Below are 5,544 nucleotides of genomic sequence, written 5' to 3'. Positions count from 1 at the left end.
ATTGGAGGATGGTGTTGGCATATCATGGTTGTGACAGGAAATATTAACATTAAGATTTTAAATATTCTAAAACTATAAACTTAGCAGAGCCTGTCTGACACTGATGTACTCTGCAGAGGTTAATGTGGCAAAGGGGTCCTTTAGAGAGACAGCTGCCCCTGATATTCCCTGAGTTTATTACATTTTAATGAACTGTGTTGACAAAAAGTGGTGACACAACTTTGAAACATTATGAAACATGCATGTCACTGAAAAACAGCCTTGCTTTGATATGAGATATTATTAAGTGTTGCTTTTGATAAAACAAGCTGTTTTTCATCATTAAAAAAACATTTGTATCCATTTTATAGCATATGAATGACTGACCCCTTCTCTGTGGACACACTGTTTTAGATGTAGTGAGAAGACAATAAGTGTCAGATTTGATATAATAATGATCAAATTAAAGTGAAGGGGATAATTGTTTTAAATACATTCTTGTTAATCCTTTATAACATTTACAGTTGAAAATATGTTCATTTTTAAACCTAATAGCAGGTACAATTGCTGGACATGTTTTGTCCCATGTCTCCAGAATCAGTGCCCTACATGAGTTTACTAATACAGTCCACCTGACAGAGAGAATGAAGACACATGAGTGAATTCAGACGCAGATAAACACCTGCGGTTAACAAGCAGATTCACTGAAGAAAAGAGAAACGGCAGAAACAACAACTACAGCTGTAAGCATGTTGAATTAGCAGGCATTTAGTGTGAGAAGTTATCCTATTCATTTTATTATTATTTTTCATGATTCTTAGTGAACAAAACCCAATATTATTTATTTCTTTAAATATAGTGAATAATTCATCCACACAGAGACATTTAATAACTCATATTTTATAACTGTTGCTATATTTTATTTACTTGTTTATTTTCAGAGTTGCTTATTTATTTCTGGAAAGTGTCTGGTGACATTGGAGTGATTTAAAGCGCATTTTCTTCCAGTCCAACAGCAGCGAGTGGGTAAAGGACGATGGCATCTGGTGAGCAGGATTGTGACACACTAGATGAGCCGGAAGAAAAAAAGCTGAAACACGAGGAAGGTAATGAAGAGCAGAATATCAGTCATGTTAAAGTTGTCATTTAGGAAATGTAATGAATCTCTCTGTTTGTATTCCAGCCCAGAAGAGCAGCAGTGCTCACACTGGAGTCAGTGTTGATGTGAATGCTCAGACGAGAGCGACTGTAATTGCTCCTGTACTCACTAACGTCACAGGCCCAGTGACCATCATCAGCAACACTGCAGGACACGGTACTGTCACTGTAACTGTGCTCACTGAGACACACTGCTTACTAGCAGTCAGTGAAATAATGAAATAATAGAGTGATCGTGAACCCTATTCCTATTAAAGTTCACGTAAGAATTAGATTTCTCTTCCTCGTCAGTTCAGTAATGATTGTTTCTCAGTCATCAATGGTCTGCACAGATGTGTGAAGAACTGTCACACAAACAGATTAATGTCCTAAATCTTCAATCTTTGAGCCGTTTACACATTTTGTGACATTTCTTCACTCACCTGTTCTTTATGGTGACTGAACATAAGGGAAGTGAATGGTGACTCATGGTACACTCAGGAGGAGAATAATAGGGAGGCCTGTGAGAGACCTCTGAATCTCACAGTTTATTTATGGTCATATTGTTCTTACGCAGACATACTTTACAGTATTGTCTTTCATGTATCTGTATATTTTGTCACACATTTTTTACTTCTGTCCTTTTTCTCTCTCTTCACAGAGCCACAACAAATCTCAGAGACAGAGACGGCAGAGAAACGCACTGAAAAACAAGGTGCAGTCTTATCAGTCATATTCAAAACTATGGGTTTCTTTCATAATTTTCACTGTATAAATCACAGTTAGTGTAAGATTATCAATGGCAATGAATAAAAACACCTCCATGCAATGGCATTGTTCATAATGTTGGACAGATCAGGGTTGGGAGCATTATTAATATTAGAACAGAGATTAAATGTGAGAGGTGATGTACTGTATCACCATTTACAAATTAGGCATTGAAAAAAGTACATATGCCTGGATGACTTGATTTGAATGCATAAATCCATGAGAGACATGACAAATTTAGTGAATGAAATCGAAAACCTCAAAACTGTATTACCAAAGTCCCTTTAAGGCAAGTCATTTTACTCGGCGGCCATCTTTGAAACGCCTCTCAAGCAGCTATTCAGTCATGCAAGTGCAGCTCCTATCTCTTTGAATGGGGAAACATTGAATTCTCCAAAGCTGTTCACCAAGCTTATGATTACATTTTAAATCTGACAACAGTTGTCTCATAAGATTTGTTTCTTATGCTCAAGTGGTGTTAAAAAAGCTTATTTCTCAGGCTAGACCAGTCATTGCACATACACAGTCCTAAGAGCACATCTCAGGATGCTGACTGTTTCTATAGCAACCGGAGCTTCTTAGTGCAGCTGCAGTGATGCGATGACTTTACCAATTAACAACTGGATCTTTTATTCAGAAGCAGGACTGTTCCACCATATTGCGCCTTGCACTTTCTCCCATTCAAGTACTATATGTGCACCATCTTTGTATTATTAAAGTCTGTGGTGTTACTTTCAAAAGTCATTTAATTACAATGTTTAATTAATTCTGAAGCGATTATGCTGATGTAAAAGCTTTGTCATGTTTCTTTAAAAAAATGAAATCTGTTTTTGCCCTTTCCCTGTTTTATTAACTTAATCATCTTTTAAAACAGCAGATTCGATTCTAAATGAATTCTTGGAAACTCACAAATCCAACATGAAGATAAAAGCAGAACGTATTTTTGAGGGCAAAGAAGAAGCACATCTCCAGGTTGTTTACACAGAGCTCTTCATCACAGAGGGAGATATGAAAGATGTTCATCAGGAACATGAGATTCTGAAGATTGATGATGCTTTCAAGAACAAAAAAACACAGGACAAACCAATCAAATGCAATGATATATTTACATTATTAAGAAAAAACAGTGAGAAAAAGATTGTTCTGACCAAGGGAGTCGCTGGCATTGGAAAAACTCTGTGCACAAGTTCATCCTGGACTGGGCAGCAGGAGATGCCAATCAGAATATACACTGTGTGTTCCTGCTTCCATTCAGAGAGATCAACTTAATGACCAACGAAGATTTCAGTCTCCACGAGCTTCTGCTGGAATTTTATCCTGAACTGGAGGAACTGGAGAAAACCAAGTTATATAAGAAATGCAGTCTAGTGTTTATATTTGATGGACTTGATGAGAGTCGTCTGGCTTTGAATTTTCATACTAGAGCATCACCAAGAGCCATTGTTGAGAAAAGATCATCTGTAGATGTGCTGTTCACAGGTTTAGTCAAAGGGACTCTGCTTCCATCAGCTCTGGTCTGGGTGACCTCACGACCAGCAGCAGCCAATCAGATCCCTCCTGAACATGTGGGTTTGTTCAGTGAGGTGCGAGGATTCACTGACCAACAGAAGGAGCAGTACTTCAGAAAGAGAATCACAGATGAGACCCTGGCCCCCAGAATCATCTCACACATTAAGACGTCACGTAGTCTCTACATCATGTGCCACATCCCTGTGTTCTGCTGGATCACAGCCACAGTACTTCAGGATATTCTCATCAACAACAGTGAAGAGAGCATCAGCACAACACTCACGGAAATGTACATCCATTTCCTGCTGATACAGATGAACATGAAGAACCAGAAGTACGATGAACAAGAAGAAAGAGAATGTGCAAAGAACTTAGATTCAAACAGACCAATGATTTTGAAGTTAGCTAAGCTAGCGTTTGAACAATTGAAGCAGGAAAACATTGTGTTCTATGAGAAAGATCTGAAAGCATGTGGTATTGATGTGAGTAAAGACACTGAGTTCACAGGAATGATTGTTGAGATCTTTAAGAAGGAAAAGGGACTTCATGAGAAGAAGGTCTTCTGCTTTGTGCATCTAAGTGTTCAAGAGTTCCTCGCTGCAGTGCATGTGTTCCTCTGCTACCTGAACAAGAAAATGCAGGAGCTTCAGTTTTTCTTTGATGAGCCAGAAGAAAATGTCACATTGCAGGAGCTACTGCAGAAGGCTGTTGACAAAGCCATGGAGAGTCAGAGAGGACATCTGGACCTGTTCCTGCGGTTTCTGATGGGCATTACACTGGAATCCAGTCAAGACCTGCTCCAAGGCCTGATTACACACACTGAAGACACCACAGAGAGCATCAGACAAACAACTGAATACATTAAACAAGAACAAGAAGACTCTATCTCAGATGAAGCTTTTGTCAACCTATTCTACTGCTTGCTTGAGCTCAAGGATCATTCATTATATGAGGAAATCCAGAGATGCCTCAGTTCAGCTGCACATCCAGGAAGAGACCTCTCATCTTCAATGTGCACCGTGCTGACCTACATACTGCTGATGTCAGAGAAGGTGCTGGATGAGTTCAACCCAAAGAGATTCACATCACAAGAAAACTACGAGAGACTCATTCCAGCTATGAGATGCTGCAGAAAAGCCCTGCGAGTAATTTCACTGACTGCGGTTTGATCAAATGTTTTATTCTACATCACTAAACAATTAAATGTCAACATACTATGTAAAATATCTTGTTGTCCTGATTATGAAGGGTAAAATAAGTTATTGCAGAAACACTGAACATCAGAAAATAATCAGCATAACCTTCTGTTTTGGCAGATTTGACAGCTGTGGCCTTGATGAGACATGCTGTGAAACTGTATCTTCGGCTCTCCAATCATCAGACTCTCATCTGACAGAGCTGGACCTGGGTAACAATCACCTGCAGGATTCAGGAGTGAAGCTGCTGTATGATGGACTGAAGAGTTCACACTGTCAGCTGAACACACTGAGGTGTGACATTCACTGAATCACTGTGTTACAATGTGTGGATGAATTGGCGTTTCATAACTATAGCTTGCAGATTTTCCTGTTTATATTGTAGAATGAATGTATCAGTGATGTTTCTCCAAGGACACAAGGCAGGCAATGTCTACTCAAAAAAACTGATGAGAAAACAATCAAGATTTCCAAGCATCCTGAAAATCTGGAATTTTGTAATGCAGTTTTATGAGAAATTAAATAATACCTTAATTTCCTTAAGTGATTCTTTTGAACAGTTTGTTTAAATTTACAATTTCATGTCAATTTAAAACATGTTCCCTTTCTTTATGCATTTATTATAGTAGCTCTATTTTCGCTTCATCAATCAAATTCTCTGCACACTGTTATATGACTTTCTTATATTATATTACTTGCCTCATTTCAGTAGGACAGATTCAGTGTGTTGATCACGTGAACCGCTGTGACCAGATCACTGAGTCAGTGAGTTAAACTGGATCAAGTTGTTCATGAGTCAGTTTGATTTGCTGCAAACGTAACACCCAGCAGTTGATCCTGAGGGATTTTTTTACATGCCCTGACATTTGTGCTTATTTCTGTTACTAATACCATTTTAATGCCTTTTTAATGTCTACCATTTTAATGTTAATGTTGTATTTAGGACAAACATGCA

At 38.4% G+C, this 5,544-nt stretch overlaps 1 pseudogene; it reads left to right on the top strand.

The window, feature by feature from the left end:
* The first annotated feature begins 1,014 nt into the window (after window positions 1-1,014).
* LOC107758766 (protein NLRC3-like) lies at window positions 1,015-4,899 on the top strand (annotated as a pseudogene).
* The last annotated feature ends 645 nt before the right edge of the window (window positions 4,900-5,544 follow it).

Source organism: Sinocyclocheilus rhinocerous, unplaced genomic scaffold, assembly GCF_001515625.1.
Source record: "Sinocyclocheilus rhinocerous isolate Xijiao unplaced genomic scaffold, SAMN03320098_v1.1 scaffold4067, whole genome shotgun sequence".
NCBI classification, from domain to species: Eukaryota; Metazoa; Chordata; class Actinopteri; order Cypriniformes; family Cyprinidae; genus Sinocyclocheilus; species Sinocyclocheilus rhinocerous.
Note: the sequence above shows the minus strand (reverse complement) of the source record. Positions and strands in the feature narration are given on the sequence as shown.